We start from the raw sequence: 18,670 nt of genomic DNA on the forward strand, positions 1-18,670 counted from the left end.
AACATGTTTTTGATATAATGCCAGTCAAATTTTTGATGAACTTTTTGAACATTTGTAGAAATTGTCATTTTTGTATTACTACCCTGAGCTTCCAAGAGTGGTTCAAAAATGACCCATGTGCATTTTCTATAGAATCCAATGGGAATCTTTCATTCTTATTAACTTTGGCTGTCAGGAATAAATTTACCGTGGACCACACAGACTAGGTATGTAAAAAGTTACATCCTTTAAGAAGATTATTTTACACAGCAAGAGCTGATATGTGTACTGTAAGTATTATGTCCAAATAGTATTTTGTGTGTGTCTTTCATGACTTTTTATTATTATTTAGCAACAAATTAACCTACTTCATAACTAGCTAGCTAACTAAGGCAAGGTTCATACTGCAGGCCCTAATGCATAATTCCGATTTTTTGTCATATCTGCTTTTTTGGCGTGCCCGTTCAGACTGCCTTTATCCATTGAGCCTGTTCAACTATCACACATGCGCAGAGCATTGGAGCAGAGAGAAAACCGAGCATTCTAAGACTTATCATCAACCCATTTAATTTTTTTATGACTGTTGTCAAGCCCGCTCCTTCCCCAAAATCCGCGTTCAAGCTAGGCGCTAATGCACAGCTGCACCGCTACCGTAGCGCCCTGTCTCTCTCGCTCTTTGCTGACATTAATTCCAGTTCCAATTTGGGGGACTTGACAGTTCTGACCGCTGCCACATTCTGGAAAAATGTGGCCTGGATGGGATTTTAACCACATACGAATGTGACCTGGATCGAGTTTGAAATGGTCCACTTTTATGCGGCTTTTCCCGTTCAGTCGCGGCGGAAAAACACGAAAAAATCGGATTCATGCATTAAGCCCTGCGGTATGAACCTAGCCTAAGTTAGCTAACATTACTGTATAGTGTGTGTGTGTGTGTATTTATTTATACAGCTTCATATTGATCTATAGAAAACGCTTATGTTTCCTTATTCAAAATGTCATAGCTGCTAGATTTACAGCTGGAATGGTCCTACAGATGTTGGATGATGAATGGATGATGATAAAAATAGCTTTCAAATGACACTCTTTATGACAAATATGATTGGCAATGAATAAATATTATACTACTATTCTATATAGTAGTATACTGTAATAATAATGCTAGAATTTTTTTTTAAAGAATTGTTTTGAATAATGTTGGAAAGGCAAAGTCAGAGTTCTGAATCTGTTTACTTTTCATTCTTTTGCACGAGTAAATGCTATCAGCATTTAACCTCATTGTTTATTTGTGATTCATTATTCTTATTTACATGATTATTTGTACTTTAATAAAGAGTTTAAGTGTTCCAAAATGGTTTTGTGAATTAATGAGCGTCAACAAAAATTAGTAAAAAAAAAAAAAAAAGAAAATTATTAGATTAGTCGACTAACCGTAAAACTAGTTGGCTGACTAATCAGGAGAAAATTTGTTGTTTAGGACAGCCCTAGTGTACCAGAACATATTTCCTCCACACCCTTCTTACTTTTTTAACCCCTGACCCATGAAGAGGGCCCCTGGATATGTTCTCCCTAGGCCCCAAAATTGCCAAGTCCGACACTGTCTCTCTGCGACAGCCAGGCAACCAGTTCAGGGTGTACCCTGCGTCCTGCCCGTTATTAGCTGGGATAGCACCCCCGCGACCTTCGTGAGGATAAGGGGTTCAGAAGATGAATAAATGACCTATGAAGGTTACAGTGCATCCTGTCGGATCGAATATCCAGATTGGAATGCTACATTGCTATGACCAATTTCTGGCGCAGCTCCTCCTTCATACCGCAAGAGGGAGTTACCGTGCCAGGAATGTGAACATTTGGTAGCTTCTATCGACGCCCCTAATCTACTCGAGACTCAGTGACGGATTGGCGATGGCAACCAACAAGGGTAATCTGACAAATGACTCCAGTGTTTATCCGTGAGGCGTCAAATGGTGTTCATCTTTTCGTGACGCACCGGCGGAGGGAGACTCTTGTGAATATGTCGAGTGACTTTGTTGTCGTCTCCTTCCTAGTCAAATCTGCTGCCTTCTGCCTGTCAGTCACTCGCTCGTTTTCAAAACTTGTGGGGAATGTTGAAACCGTGACACTGCACGCAGCTGCGGGCGAAAGAAAAGGTAGGCTTTGCTCTCCACATAATTTACTACCTCGTTAATTACGCGTGCCGCGGTATTTTGGAGAAAAAGTGAGTTTGTTTTTACCGTCTTGTAAATGTGTCAGAAACGCGAAGTCATAAGCAGAACACGTTCCGGCAGGGCATAGTGTAATTAATAGGCTCCACCGAGTGTTTCGTGAACTCTTGAGTCGAGCACAAGTAGCTGCCAAAACACCTGCATAGCACTGTAGTTTGCCCGAGGCTCCCGAGACTGCCTTCATCACCGTCCCAATGCCTGTCGGTCTGTCTGCCTGCCAGCCACCCACCAACCCACCCCATCGGCGCCCCTCCCTCATACAACTTGTTGAATGTGGCCTTTATGTGAGTAATGACAGCTAACTGCGTGGCCGATGAGAGATTTAAATTTATTCCACGTAGAACCTCCTAGTTTGCGTTGGATTAGCTGGCAGGGTGGTTGATTGAGATCAGAAAAATAAAATGCAGAGCCAGCGACCAATGAATACAGAAAAGGAACCCCCATGCACGATCAACCGCACTTTCTGGTGGATAAAAGTCAATTTAAATTCGAAAACCCTGCATGTTTGTATATGAAACAGCAGCGCCAAAAGTAAATGCATTTTGTGTTGTAGCAGTGTTGAGTGCCCAGCTTTTTCACAAGCGTAGTTTTATGTGCAGGGAAAGAGGCATGGAAAAGAAGACCTTTCCCTTTGAGCTCACAGATTTGCAGTAATTACAGAATCACTTCCATATGTGGCTCTCTGGCTGCCTTCTCGCTGCCCCCACCACCCCTCTTTCCTTCTTTCGCTCTCTTCTTCTCTTCCCTCTGACATTTGCATTCTGCCTTTCTTCCTACTTTTGCTACTTTTATTTTGCTTGGCTTCCCTTCATGCACTCTGAGCATTTTTTGGGTCAAACCACAGCTTAAACAAAGTTTATGGTAATCAGAACATCCTGGCATTTTTGGCAAACAACCACTGTTTTGGGGTGATTAAATTAACCACGCTTGCCAAAAATATGCTGCGCCCTTGTCGAAAGAAAAGCGAGCAAGGCGAGACACGGACCGACACGCAGAGGGGAAACGCTGAAAATACGGAAATATGAAAAAGGAGGAAAAGGGAAAGAATAGGAGCTCAGTAAAGAATTTGCAAGGCAGGAGCAGAGCATGAAGGAGGGAGAGGTGGAACAGAAAATGAGGCTGAGGGAAAGGGAGGGCTGGAGTAATGCTTTTTGACAGAGGTGGGTTCAAGATGGGTTCATGGTGACATCATGGTTGATTTTTGAGGAAAGTATAGACAGGAGAGACGTTCACCTTTCATTGAACACACATGTTGGGGAACAGGCGGGAGCGCTCATTTGCTGGCACACACACTGGTAGCTGTGTCCGCAACCTCTGAATGCACCCCGAAATTATGCACACTCCTATTTTTCCCCCTTTTCCCCCTGCACTTTCCACTGTAGTAAAAGGAGCACTTTCTTCCAACCTCTTGCTCATTTGTTTTTGCTCCAATAATACATTGTGGTAGAATTGAAAACTGTCCTGGCCCTTAACACACTTATGCATTTCTCCTTTGCCATGACTAAGTCTTTCTCCGGTGAGTATTCCACTGCGTACTTCAAGGTAGTTAGACTATAAATGAGCAGTTTGCCAGGCAGGATGAATGAGGTCCTTCATTTCTTCGGATGTGTGTTTAAGTCCACAACTGAGAAAGTGTCAGTGTATGTTTGTGTACGCACTCGTTCTCCTTTGCATCTCACGGTGCTACTAAAGTTGACATGACATCAATCTTAATGTGTGGAAATAGTGATCTCAATGCAGGCATCTTGTTACTGATTGAAACCTGCCGTCACAGGCACCCGCTCCCCACTCGCCAATCCCATCAAACCCCGCTGCCGCAAGAGTCCAGGCCTCTATCAATCCCACCCTCACTGTGACTCCGTCACATTTTGTACCCCTTTCTCACACGATGACTGTATCAGCCATGGTGTTTTTTCAACATTTTTGTCTGTAAAACCAACTGACCTCACTTCCTCCCTTTCTTGCGTCTTCTGTCATCACTCTTTGCTCTTTCCTCTTCTGCCTTTGCTCCTTTTCCTTTTGCCAGCAAGCCCTGGGCCTCTGCTAAATTACTCTGTGAATGCAAATATGTTGAATCTTAAGTGGAAACACACGACTGGCTCTTATGAATATTTCATACATTCATAAACACATCCAGAGGAACCGCAGAGTTTCGCGCCTTAACACTGCCCGTGTTTGCCGGATGACTTCCTGTAAGGAATTGAACTCCCCGCGGTGAACATTTCTCCGACACGAGTGTCGTGTTTGGTTTGATGTCAGGGAAGCGCGTTGTGATGTCACCGGCTGAAGTTAATGACTCACGAATGGAGGGGGCAAGAGGCCATGTTTCCAGTGGTGCCCAGAGAGGGAGATAGCACCCTGATCTGTCTTCATTATCCCCCATTCTGCAGCCTCCCAGACACAATGATCATAAATCTCTGCCTGAAGCACACTTCACTGACACTGAAACACAAACACTAGTAACCTCTGACCCTCTCTTCGCTACTGCCTGCTCACACTCATCCATGCAGGAACAGACACCGAGTGCACACTGTACACACGCTCATGATACCCTCCCTCTATCACAATTTAATAAGGGCCACAACACAGCCCGCACACTGACACCATCTCCGTGCACTCCACCGCACATCCAGTCACTTACGTATGCTTACAGTCGTCTTGATGCTATCAAGCTGATTCGAAATTCACGTCACTCTAACTGCTAAATACAGTTGGTATTTAAAGGTCCCACAGAGGTATTTGCCATCTTGTTACACGTTATGCAATTGCTGATTTAGCACTGCTATATAAACAGTTAAGGGATTTCTTTTAGCTTCAGTGGCCTCATAAGCAACACATGAATCAAATGTAAACGAGATAAGGATCTGTAGAGGTGCCTTTGCAGAGTGGCTAAGATGGGCGCTTCCTGAATATGATTACCGTAGGTCTCTGAACAAAAAAGAAAAGGAAGCACACTAGAACATGTGGCTGCTCAACCATTCAGTTATGCTTATTTTCTATTAGCATAACTACTGTACATAAAAAATTCATGAATGAACGAGCATAGATTCGGCCAGTGTTTAGGTTTCCCGAAACCAGGACACACATTTTACAGTAGGAAAATTTTCAATTTAGTGATTCTACAATTTTATGTAGAATTACACAATTATATATATTACACAATTATATGAGTTCAAATTTTGCTCTTCCCCATTGTTTTTAACAGCTTAATACCAGTTCGTGACTGGTTAACGTTTGTTCATTTTTGTTAAAAATTACTTAAAATACATCGTTTTGGCTGCGAAACAAATTTTTCCAAATATAATAGAGTTCCATGAAAACTTGGTTTGTGGTTTAACTTGGTGTTTTGACTACAGGTATGATAAAATATCAAAATGATGGTATATCGTGATACTTTGTATCCCAAAAGGTTATCGATATGCTCCTTCCATGAATCAATATATCATTTTAAAAATATGTCACTGTCTTTCTGTCAATTTTAGGGCCTTTACAGGTCACTTCCTATTGAGTTTGAGTAACTGCCTATTCATTAAGGGAGATTTCTGTGTCACTTCCTGTTCTGTAACCCAATTTCAAAAGGGCCCTAAATCAACAGAAAATAAACTAGAAATGTCCCAAAATCAACAGGAAGTATCTGAAAATCAACAGCAAATGACCTGAAATGCTTCAAAATTAAACTAATTGGTTGCTATTGACTGCCATAGATGTCCAATATATCCAAACTGGGAGGGCAGCAGCGAATTAACATCCATTCTTTTGCTGCCATCCCTCCCACTTCAAATGGATTGCACGTCTACTAGTGATAAGCTCATTCCTGTTTACAGCAGAAAATGAAAAGAGCTTGTTTTTCTGTTTATTAGTGGTTTTGTAAAATTATTTCCTGACTGATACATGGATAATTGTATCGGCATATCCTGAGATCGTTATTGTGAGCCTTGTATCGCAAAGGTTCCTACCCCTAGTTTTGACAGTAACCGATGCCGGGCCTTGCATTTGGTTCTTGGGCCAATTATACAATACGTCAATACTATACAAACAAGCATACACAGGTGCCATGTACATCATTTGACATGACCATAGACTTCATAATACTTGACAGGACACGAGAAACGGGGCCGATCTGTAGGGGGCCTATTTTCAAAAACTTAAAATTCAAATATTTTCAAAACCAAAGCTGCTACTGATCTAAAACCAAAACAGGCCTACCTTAGCCATATATGAGTCTCCATGAGCAGCGGCATCAAAAATTTCAAAGTCGTTCCCTTATAAAATCCTGATTATTTTTTATATAAGTATAACAAAATTTTAAATGGCTATAAAATTTTCAGATTTTACACTAGATGCACAAAAATCACCAAATGCAGAGATAATCACCTATATTTTTAGGATCAATAGCAATATTTAACATGTATAAGTTTTTGACCAAAATAGCAACTTAATTTTTTTTTTACTGCAAGTTTTCAACAGCGAATAAATCACTCAATTTTCACATCAGAAACGTAATACTTGAGGAAAACATGCATAAACAATTATAAATAATATGTAAATAGATTATTAATAAATTCTATATACAATCACAACTTATTATAGAATAGAATAGCCTTTTATTATCATTATACAGTTATATGATGAACTTGTGGAGCATCCCTTTACAGTGCAGGATAAGTTAAAATCTCAAAAGTGACGTGCAAGTATGAAATCTAAGTAAACATAAATATAAAATGCGTATGAGATCGTCCTATAATTCAGGCAGTGCAAATAATCAATGTGGTGTTACCAGGATGTGAGCCTTGTCTTTCAACAATCACATAGCCTTTTTCTGTGCCTTGCATTTTCTGGTCACCTCGACTTGTACAAGTCCCTGTTCCTCGCCGTCTCCTTTCTGCCCTCCTCGACTCTGCTCCTTTTCCTGCCGGCCGGCCACTCCAAGGCCTTGTTCTTCCTCGCTTCTGAAGTCACATCCTTGGAGAAGTTTGCACCAAAACAGTTGAAGAGGGACCGCCAGGAACTCCAGCAGGTGCTCTTGTGCTTCCTGCACATCAGGGAGTCCCACAGCGACATTCCGAAGGACGCCATGTGGGCCATGGGAAGAGATGGCTGCTTGAGGACTACCCGACCCATCTCCAGGTCTCCCTTGTCCTCGGGAACATCTCCAGGATGTCGGCCCTGTGTGTCCCTGTGTTCGTCCTTGCCCGTGAGACCGTGTTGGGGTTGACGACCGCCATGATAAGCTTGATGCTCTGCTTCTCGATGGAAGAGCGCGCCAGCACCTTCTGGGTCAACTTGTAGCCGGCCTTGACAGACTTATAGTTCTCCCACCTTGCCAGCACCTTCCGACTCAAGAATTGGGCTGTCCTGATCCTCTCAGGCTCCTAAAAAACATGTTTGTTTTACAAAGATCGGTGTTTTGATTCATCTTTTTTATGAAGTGAATAATGCTGGCCACTTACTTCAGCCCCAGGACACCTGGGCAGCACCATACAGCTGTTGTTGTGGAAGCTGCTGTAGATGTTCTTCCAAAGGTGCACAGGGTCAAAGTAGACAAAGATCTGCTTGTTGCCGTCGGCGTAGGGGTTGGTGTAGGACCATGATGTTTCATTGAAAGTTATTAGATTGAAATATTACATAAAATGAAATACGTAAAAGCTGATTGTTTTTTAATTTGGATGCAGAAATGTCTAAAATAAACTCTAGAGATACAAAATCCAGCATGGCAGCCGTAGCAAAACAATGAGGTTTTAAGTTGAAATTCTTGTGCATAAATGCTTAAATGCCTGAATTTTTTTTTTTTAAAGCAAAAGAAATCGTGCAGGTAGCATTTATTTTATGTAAATATGGCGAATGTGCGGCTCGTCTTTAAGTTCACTGTGGCGCCGCCTTACCACAAATCCACCGCAAAGAGCTTTTTATGTTGAAATTCTAGTTAATAAATGCTTAAATCCCTGAATTCTTTATAGATATGGATGTAAAACAGTCTTGATCTTGGTTAAAAACAAAAGAAACCGTGCAGGTAGCATATATTTTACGTAAATATGGCGAATGTGCGGCTCGTCTTTAAGTTCACTGAGGTGCCGCCTTACCACAAGTCCACAGCAAAGAGCTTTTTATGTTGAAATCCTTGTGAATGAATACTTAAATCCCTGAATTCTTTATATTGACATAAAACAGTCTCGATTATTGGTTGAAAGAAACCGTGCAGGTAGATTTTATTTTACGTAAATATGGCGAATGTGCGGGTCGTCTTTAAGTTCCCTGTGGCGCCGCCTTACAAGAAGTTCACAGCAAAGAGTTTTTTTACTTTGAAATTTTTGTGAATAAATGCTTAAATCCCTGAATTCTTTATAGGTGTGTACGTGAAACAGTCTCGATTCTTGGTCAAAAGCAAAATAAATAAATAAATAAATAAAAACGGGCAGTTTGAATTTGCGTAAATATGTCGAAGAACGATACTAGTCTGTTAGCTCTTTGTTATGATAAGGGGACTGCCACAATGGCTTTTTCCGTTAGAAATTCTTGTGAATAAATGCTTAAATAACTGAATTCTTTAAAGATAAGGGCGTAAAACAGCCTCGCTTCTTGGTTAATAGCAAAAAACGGGCAGTTGGCAGTTATTTTACGTAAATACTGCAAGGTATGGAGCGGCTCATTTCTCCAATTGATTTTTTTCACGTTTCAAAATGCATGCATGGTACGAAAAATATAATAATTACCTTAAATCCTCGAACATCACCCCTGAGACAATCCTTTTTGATAGTATGCGGTCCAAATTTCGTACTTTTTGAATGTAAATCCGCATTGTGCTCAAAAGCATGTGTGAGAGTTTCACTCCCACCGATATGTAATAAATGAAGCTGAGTCACACAGCCCCCTACGGGCAGGCGGGGCGCAGAGAATGACCAAGCTTCCCTGTCAAGTAACTTGATGTCTATGACATGACATTAACATTCAAACTTCATCAGACTCACCAGAGATGCTGATTATCAAATGTAGCTCATGTGTGCAGATCGTTGCAGACGTGTTTTTAAGAGAATTTGGATTGCTCTGAACAGCCAATCAGAGAACAGAAAAACGCTCAGTTAATTTTGGGCTAGCAAGCCCTAAAGCAAATTTGAAATCGGATTGATTCAGAACATGATCCCAATTTTTATACTTTGTCCAGCATTACTGAACATGATGGCCATGAGAGCCCTAGAAGCTGAAATTTGATTGGGCCAAAAAAAAAATCTTATTTCAAATTTTAGCGCCGGGAGCAATGCAGCCAAGAGAAACCTAATTAAATGAAACCAGCAGACTCTTAGGAATAATTTCATTTAATTCCATCATACAAATATTTTTATTTATTTCTAGGCTACTGCTTCTGTGTTTAGGCCCAACCAATTCGACTTTTTTTTTTTTTGATGCCTAAAATGTTTGTGGTGATCCAGAAATCCATTTTTGCTATTGCAAACATTACATTTAGCACTTCTGTTTAAAGTACATGCTGTGATTCCTGTTGTGACTGCATCCCTGTGGTAATTAAAGACTTGGTGTTGCCTTAAATAATGGAAATATGAAAATGAAAATTCCTTAATGCAAAGGAAAATTCATTTACATTTCTTTAAAATGAGTCTTTGATTGTGAATGGAAGCCAACTTCGCTTCTTGACAGTTACAAGAAGCATGCTTTTTCTTCTTCTTCTTTTTTTTTTTTTTTTTAACGTAAGGAGCCGCTTACATGTGTTCAAAGTCAATGTGCACTCAGTAAAGGTTTCTGTTGAGGTGCCAGTTAAGGTGTGTCCTCTCCTCCGAGTTGTCAACTGTTCCCCATAACCAAAACAGCTTGAGAAACATTACATTCAGAAAAGCAAGGCACACGCCCAGAACCACAAACACATAAACAGATCTGAAACATATGATCTCATATGGCTAAGAGGGGCACATTGAGGGGCACACCCAAAGTTGTTGCTGCCGTGCTCTGCCATCATGCAGATCTTCCCCTTCAACTGACGTGCCACCATTTCGCCCAAAGCCACGAACTTTCGCAAAAGCCATCTTGAGCTTCAATACATTTTCAATTGCACAATGTTTGGCAGAATGTGGACAGATGATGTATACCCCCACCCCCCAAAATGCTTTGAAAGCCAAATTCTGGCTTTAATTTATACTCAATAAGAGCGAATTGCTTTCAGTTCTACTTCCCGTTTGACTTCCCAGAGTGTTCCTAGTTTTGAGTCGCATCTGATTTGGGGAACTACCACCCTAGAAGCAGGTACAAGTGAAATGTGCGATCCACTTTTATGAGCTGAATCTCTTCTGGCAGTCATGACAACTTCGTAAACATCATCTGGGGCATATCAAAATATGACAATGCAGATAATCTGTGATTCTCAGCAGGAAATTCACTCTTTGCGACGTTAGATGACAGTGTGACCCCCAGTTAGTAGGCAAACAACTCAGTAGCCAAGAAGATGAAGGAAAGTAAAAAAGCCCAGCCAAGAGACAAAGAAGAGAGAGAATTAAAAACAGAAACTTAAGATCGATTGGCCCTTTCTTTCCCTACAGGCATTTTGTGGCTTGTGAAAAAATGTGCTGTAGATTTGAAGTGTTGGGTCACGTGACCGAGGACCGCATTATGAATCAGACTAGAGTATAATTATTTCCTAGTGAGTTAAAGGAGTGAAGGAGTGATTTTTAGAGGTATTGAGAGGAGGAGAAAGTCGAGAGAAAGAGAGAGAGAGAGAGAGAGAGAGAGAGAGAGAGAGAGAGAGAGAGAGAGAGAGAGAGAGAGAGAGAGAGAGAGAGTTTGCCTGCTGCCCTGCTGGTGCTGTCAGAAGGAGTCTGAAGAACGTGTACACATCTCGTCTTCCTTTTTTCCTCTCCTGCAGGCTAGCTCCGTTCATCAGACCGTTCCCTCAAGTCATCCATCCATCTACCTGGCTCATCTGCACTACAACTGGTGAGTAGCTCACGTGCAAAAAGTTTTTGAAAATCATAAAACTTCTCCCCGGATTTGCTTTTCTTTTTCACTTAGCCTTTGTTTGCAGTGAGAGCTTGCGCTTTCTTTAATTGAAGACACATTCACACTTGCCTCAATCTAACTTGAGCTCGAGCAAACAATAAAACATCCACTCGCACATTTCTTTCATTAGGCTTTATGGACGAGACACCGCATTCACATGAATATATACTTGAGGACGTGAGTGAGCCTGCGTGCTCCTCCGCGCACACATGTGCTTATTAGTGGCTGTTACCCAGCGCCTGTGGAGCTCTTTATTATTAGCATATGTGCGTGTGTTAGTGTGTACACGCCTGCATGTGTTTGATGTCTATTCACCAGAGGAGTCACCAGTCCTTGACCTTTTTTATTATAACGAACATGCTGGAAACTTGGAAAGGACCAGGATTGTTTTCCTCCTTTTTAGTAGCAAAGGCTCATTCCTGTGTGTGAGTGTGTGTGCCGCTTAGTTTACATGGAGGGTTTATTCATTGCGTTCCCATACTCTGTCGCCTGTCAGTGAATTGTATCTCCCGATTCTGGCGTGTTGCCACGGATAACAGGTTCCACTTGTTACCGGCGTGCATATCAGAGCGATCGGGCGCCTGATGTCACGGCGTGTTTTTACTTGTTTCACTTGTCCATGTAGCTTTAGTGCAGCGTTGCCGTGTTGCAGTGGCAAGTCACGAGCGCCGCACCTGCCATCTGCAGTTTTATCTCCCCTGGTGGACCTGACGTAAGAGCGAGGCTTAGTTAAAAAGAGAGAAAAAGTAACAGCCCCGCTAAGTGAAGACGCGTGCGGAAACACACCAGTTGGACTTGGAGGATGAGACCTCTGGAGTGGAAGGAGAAGAGGAGTCATCAATAAAGTTCAAAGTGTGCTTAGATTTGTATAGACATCAATTTATTTCTTCATCCTATGACTGGTACTTACAGTACAAAAGTATTCTCCGCTCTATTACCCTTTAAGCAGAGAGCTGTCGATACCTGTTGTAGTCTGCCATTAGACTCAACGGATGGCAATTTTTTTTTCAGAGGGGATGTACAGGGGCGTTGATCTTTCCGCCACAGCACTGTAATTAACAAGGAAACAATTTGCAGGCCATTCCCTATGGTTATTTTTACAGGTGTGTTTGTGCATATTTGCATGTTCAATTCGACTATTAGCATTTATGAAGATGTGTGTTGGCACTGTGTTGTTTTTTGCTTGTGTTTGTTTGGGTCCGCTTTGTGTTGCTGCGGTTCCTAGGGTTAGAATCAGACAGAGAAGTTGTCTTCTTACAGAGGAAGAGTTGTTTTCTCTCAGCTGAGTTACAAACACCTCCATTCTCACTAGTTGAAAAAGGTTAGGCCGCTTATCCCCGGGTGCTTCTTTGCCGCCTAGTTGTATTTATGTCTAAAAATTCTATTCCATCATCTTTATTTTCCTGTTGTGGTGTGCATGTTCTTGTTTTGCTGGAGCTGGAGTTCAAGAGTGTGCTCAGTACGCCAGAGTGCTCTACCACATCATGGAAAGAGAAAATTGTGAGGATGACATCATCATAAGAAAGTGTTTTATGTCTTGCTGAATCAAACTCTTTCCATAGTCTTCACTGTTTTTAGTGATGCAAGCAACAGAATCTAAAGAGCAATGCTGTATGTTTTCAATTTAAAATGTACACGCTATAGAACACAATTAATTTTAATGAAGTTTTAAATGTATCAGATGAAATTGTGTTTCTTCTTTTATGAAGTCCCATTTGCACTCCCAGGGAACAAGCTGTTCTTTAAATGTCAAATAATTGCACCCAAGTGCTACTTTGCATTGTTGCGTGTAAGCAAATACGTGTTTGTGCGATGCCAAGAGCAGGCAGATGTCAAACAAGTTTGAGGTGATGGAATGCAGGTGTGTTTGGACACAGCGAGTCGTCTGTCACTGAGTGTCTCTCACCCAGCCATTAGCCACACACTTGTTGAAAGACGCTTAGTTGTCAGCTCAGAATTCACTAGTAATGTGTTTCGGTTTTTATAGACAAAACGTTGATGGCACCAGCAGTCAGATAATAGAACAATCACAAATAGTCTGTTTTGACAAATATGCTTCTGAGTTGTCATTAAAAAAAATTATTTTACCTGTGTAGTAACATGACTTTACCTGTGACCCAGAACTTAAACATAGCCCTGTATGTGTTCCAGTCACTTCCTTTACAAAGTTATGGAACATAAATCACTGTGACAAACTGTGCCTGGAAGACGTGCTCAGATTTTTGTTAAAAAAAAGGAGCATGAGTGGGCAAGTCAGAGGTTTAAAAGAAATCACTTTAATGTCTGTCAAGGTATTTCTGCCAGGATATAACGTACTTTTCATATATTAAGAAGCTGTGAAATCAACAGGTCGATTAAAGTTTTTGATACACAACTTCATCAGAAAAAAATATGTTAGAAATTGTACAATGTAGAGGAGTTTAGGATACTAAAATAAAATCTGTGAAGTCAGTCAAGATTGCTGGCAAAGAAATGAAAATCAAGAACTATCTTCAACTCGGTTATGGCAGGCAGTCACCAAAAAAAAAAAAAAAAATCAAATGTCTGGAGGGAAAAAGCAGAGTTTTATTTTATTTATTTTATTTTGTCATTTATTTTATTGTTTATTTAATTCAAACACATTGCATGTGTTTCCAACATAGCACCATTTGTATTTTGATTAGTTTTTTTCCCTCCAGTCAGTTGTAAAACATCTCTTAAAACCAACACATAGAGTTGGGATGATATATTGCGGAAAACACTCAGGTGACTTGAAGTTCCGCTCTGAGACCCCCAATTTGGCCTAATTTCGAAATTGTCTGATATGAACGTGTGATACATCATTGGCAAGCTTAAAATCTCAATTTTCTGGGGGAAGAAAAATATTGAACAGGAGGGCATTTAAAAAAAAAAAAAAAAAAAAAAAGTTTTTTAAACAGCAAAACCCTATCTGGAGGTGACGGCACGCAAGAGCAGAATTACAGACGCCATGACTTTCACGAGATATTATCACGTACTTACCTTGTTTCGATCCAAAAACTCCCATGTCGCATGTATCTAGGGCTGTCCCAAACGACTAAGGCTACGTTCATACTACAGGTCTTAATGCACGAATCCGATTTTTTGTCATATCCGTTTTTTTGGCGTGCCCGTTCAGACTGCTTTTATCCATTGAGACCGTTCAAGTATTACGCATGCGCACTAATTCGCAGTCCGACACGCGCTAAACAAGAAGACCCGCATGCGCAGAAGCATCAAAACAAATGATACACGTCATCCGTCATTCCAGGGATATCATGTTTTGCTTTTCAAAAGGAGGACACAAATAACAGACATAAATAATCCCCGTTTAGGTTTATATTCAAAGTTTATATGGATCGATAGCATGCACGCACTGTCCGTGCACGTCACACACATATGGGCAGTTTGCCCCGACTCTCTCTCGGCCGTGTAAGCAATGTTGAAATATTGCTCACTTGTAACAGAGAAAACTGAGCATTCTCAGGCTTATCCTCAACCCATTTTTATTTTTTATGACTGTTGTGAAGCCCAGCTCTTCCCCGAAAGCCGTGTTCACTGCAAGCTAGGCGCTAATAACGCACAGGTGCATCGCTACGGTAACGACTCTCTCGCTATTTGATGACGTAATTGCTGCATGAAATCCGATTTGCGGGACTGGACAGTACAGACCGCCGCGACAGTCTGGAAAAATGTGGCCCAGATCGGATTTAGACCACATACGAAAGTGACCCAGATCGGATTTGAAATGGTCCCGTTCTATGCGACTTGTCACGTTCAGACCGTCAAGTTAATGCCTCACTCGAGTCGGAAAAACACGAAAAAATCGGATTCGTGCATTAAGACCTGTAGTATGAACGTAGCCTAATTTTCTCCCGATTAGTCAGCCGACTATTTTTACGATTAGTCGACTAATCTAATAATAAATTTTTTTTTTTTTTTTTTTTTTACTAATTTAGCAATGAAATTTTTGTTGACGCTTATCAATTCACAAAAAACATATTGGAACACTCAAATTATTTATTAAAGTACAAATAAACACGTAAATAACAATAATAAATCACAAATAAACAATGAGTTCAAATGCTGATAGAATTAATTAGTGTAGCATCCTGATTGAAAAGATGGTCTCTTAAACTGATTGTTTACAACTTTTATTCCATCCTTGATGTAAACACACTGTAAGAGCTACGGTGCACACAAATAAAGCAACACAATTAGAAATTAACAAAAACTTTTCACCTTTTTCCTTTTAAACCTTATTTATATATCAATGAATTGCCTATATGAATTGCCTTTACCTTAATTTATTACCTTATCATTGACAATCTCTCCCTTGAGTGCAATCACTGTATATACTGTATATATTTATGACCTTTTAACCTTATATAATTTTCTATACCATAAAATAAACCATAACATGAAATAAACCTTTCAATTAGCATTAAGAACAATACTAATAGCACTTATAGGCCCATTGTCAATGAAACATTATTATTTAGTAAGGCGACAGCACCCTCTGGTGTACAAAAAATGAAGAAAAAAAAAAAATTACAAACTGCGTGAAGGCGCTTGAGGTGTTTATTCACGGCCGACGTGCAGCCAAGCTTGGCATTGAAGAGACAGGACAGAAGAGTGTACTCTCCTTTGTTTCTTTGAAATAAGGCAATGTTTTGGACACTCTGGTGCACTTTTTTTGGCTTTGTGCCGCTTTCCCCGCTTGCAAACAGAGCATCCGACATTCTAACTTTCCACGCATATATTTTTTTAACCCTTCATTAACCGTCGACGGGATGTTGTGCTCGTCGACGGATTTACGTCATCGATGACGTCGACTATGTCGACTAGTCGGGACCGCTCTACATGTATCACTGAGTGTCAAGACACAGCTGTGAATGGCTACAGCTGGATTTTTTGGGGATTGTATGTGTGAAACATGGTAATATATCAAGGGATGCGATCCAGAAATCGCAGACATCAAGGAGTGGTTGAGATGTTCTTTTTCAAATATTTACCATTTTAAATGTTTTTTTTCTTTCAATTTTTCATTTTTTGGATCAATTATTTATCATCTAACATATCAGCGAAAATGCGACAGTAACAAAAAAATACAATTTAGCGATAGCTATGAGGTAGATATCCGTGACATTTTTGCAGATGCCATTTTTTTACAGTGTGACGTAATTTGTTTAAAAGTTTAAAATATGTGAGTGAATAATTTTTTAAAGTCGTTTTTAAAAAAATTTTTTTTTAAACAAAATATTAGACATCAATTAATGATTCTAAGCTAACAATGACAGACATTTCGAATAATAAATATGATTAATTACCATGTTTTCATGGCTGGGTTGAAACAAAAACGGTTGCGCGATGTCTGTAAAAGGCGGTTTCCAGAGTAAAACGGGCAAATTATAAATAGTTTGGGGGCTTAATGCGCCATGAATCTGCTATGGCAGCATTTAGACATATTGTTCTATCAAACACAACAGTTGTTTTGGCTTAAAATACAGCAGTTTCTTTTAAAGAGGAGTGCAAGAGCAGAAACTGCTTTTTCAGTCTTGTCTGTTTTCCGCAATATATCAAATTCAATGTATCACATCTGAGCCACAGGTGGACATAATAGCATATTAAGTATTCGTTAAAAATTTAGCGAACTTGTGACTCATTAGAAAAAAAATGAATGTGCTGCTTAAGTTCAACCAACAGAGTGACCCAAGTTGTTTGTACACTAAGAAGACATTAACTCTGAAGTTCAGCTACTTCCACACAGATTGTAGTACAATTTTTTTGGTGATTCTCGAATACCACCGCTGCATCCAAGATATGTATTGCTTATATCAGGTTTGGGGATGGGTTAGTATCTATCCCAGCTGACCCTGGGCGAGACGTGTGGGTGAAACCCTGGAGTGGTCGCCATCCAATCAAAGGAAATAAGTGGTATGAAAAAAGCCTGTTTCTATTCACACTGAAGGACAATTTAGAGTCTTCAATAAACCACAGAGGTGGGAGCCGTCGTATCCGCAAAATACCCATAAATAAATAAAGAACAGACAAACTTGATTCTCCTATCACATTAAAAAAAGATGAATAAATGATTTTTGGTTTTCCGAATAATGCAGCTGGAAAATTTAGTCAATATCAGGTTCCCAACAATCATTATTTCCATTTTGAATAGGAATTCAGTCTGCTGAAGCAGGAGTATGTCTTTGTCAAGAATAAAAGCCATTAATGTCTGATACAGCTCAACGTAGGATATCCGGGAATGATTCATTGTGAAAGCTCTGATTTGTGGAAGACAACATACACAGCTTCTTCACTTTGGCAGATGCCCACCCCCTACAGCAGTGGAGAATGCTTTTGAATTACTTTTACAACAAATCTTGACGTGACTTAACAAAGTGCAGTGTTTAGCACCATCTGCATAACTGGTGTTATACTGTACATGCTGTGAATTCAGACGCAAATCACTTTTTACCTTGTTTCTCCGTTGTTTGACTTTGCCATAACTAAAACTCCACAAACGAGTATGGTTGCACCCAAGCGTGCCTCGTCTTGTTCAGCCATTTCCAAATTAGTTGGTGTGATTCATCTGCTACACGCAGATGTTTGGTTTTGATAAACTCTACAGATTATCTCAAGGGTAATAAACGTGGCTGCCGCAGCACACTGACACACTCGGTGAAGTCGGACACTGCACTCCGGTGAGCCTGTGTCAGCCAGGGATGGAAAGTCCCCGCAGCACTGTAGTCTGAAAACCTGGTGCTCCTCCTCAACCGCCTGCTGCCTCCTGTGTGCCCCCCAGGCTCAGCGGAAGTGGGGAGGGCCTCCATGCCAATTTGGCCCTCTCCGGCAGCGGATGAAGTCACTCCAAATTCCCCTTGTCCCCCTTATAGAGCCAGACCCAGTGGCAAAGCGAGTCTACCACAGGACCTCCTAATAAAACACAAATGACTCTTTAAAACGCTTCTGGACTGATGTGGCTCATTAAAAAAATACTGGCGCCGTCTTTTTTTGTTTTTATTAATTCATTATTGTGTTTGACGAGTAGAGTAAATCCGCTGTGTTCTATTTTAAAAGGCTGTTTGCTTCTCTATTCCTTGCTTCTTGTCTTTATGAGCTCCTTTCCTTCTGTGGGTAGTTGTGCTAAGTTTGCATTCTCTGAGTAGCTTCAGTAGCTTAGAACTCTTTTGTATTCATGGCTGCAATACTGGATGAATAGATGGATCAATACACTCTTGTTTACTCCTGTGAGAATACAAAAGCCTCTATCCAACTCTCTACTCTGAGCACTGGCAGATTTTACTTTCTTTGAAGAGTGCATGAGGCAGTTACCCAAATGGGCCAAACACATCATGAGCATACTTTTTGATTTTCAGTCCCGCACTGTACGCCTTCTCTCTTTTGGCCTGCTGCAAAGTCTTCTGTCATTTTTTGTTTGTTTGCTAATGATTGAACCCACTGACCCATGGAGA

The 18,670-nt window shown here is 40.6% G+C and overlaps 2 protein-coding genes across 2 annotated transcripts in view; one reads left to right on the plus strand and one right to left on the minus strand.

The window, feature by feature from the left end:
* The window catches only part of nr1d4a (nuclear receptor subfamily 1, group D, member 4a), a 153,006-nt gene that overhangs the window by 28,996 nt on the left and 105,340 nt on the right, over nt 1-18,670 (minus strand). The window lies entirely within an intron of this gene.
* Nucleotides 1,867-18,670, plus strand: part of rarga (retinoic acid receptor gamma a) — a 79,339-nt gene continuing 62,535 nt past the window's right edge. Inside the window, exons 1-2 of the mRNA XM_057829588.1 lie at nt 1,867-2,129; nt 11,068-11,138. The gene's annotated coding sequence lies outside the window, so the exon portion shown is untranslated. The remainder of the gene's footprint in view (nt 2,130-11,067; nt 11,139-18,670) is intronic.

This window comes from Corythoichthys intestinalis, chromosome 2, assembly GCF_030265065.1.
Source record: "Corythoichthys intestinalis isolate RoL2023-P3 chromosome 2, ASM3026506v1, whole genome shotgun sequence".
Taxonomy (NCBI): Eukaryota; Metazoa; Chordata; class Actinopteri; order Syngnathiformes; family Syngnathidae; genus Corythoichthys; species Corythoichthys intestinalis.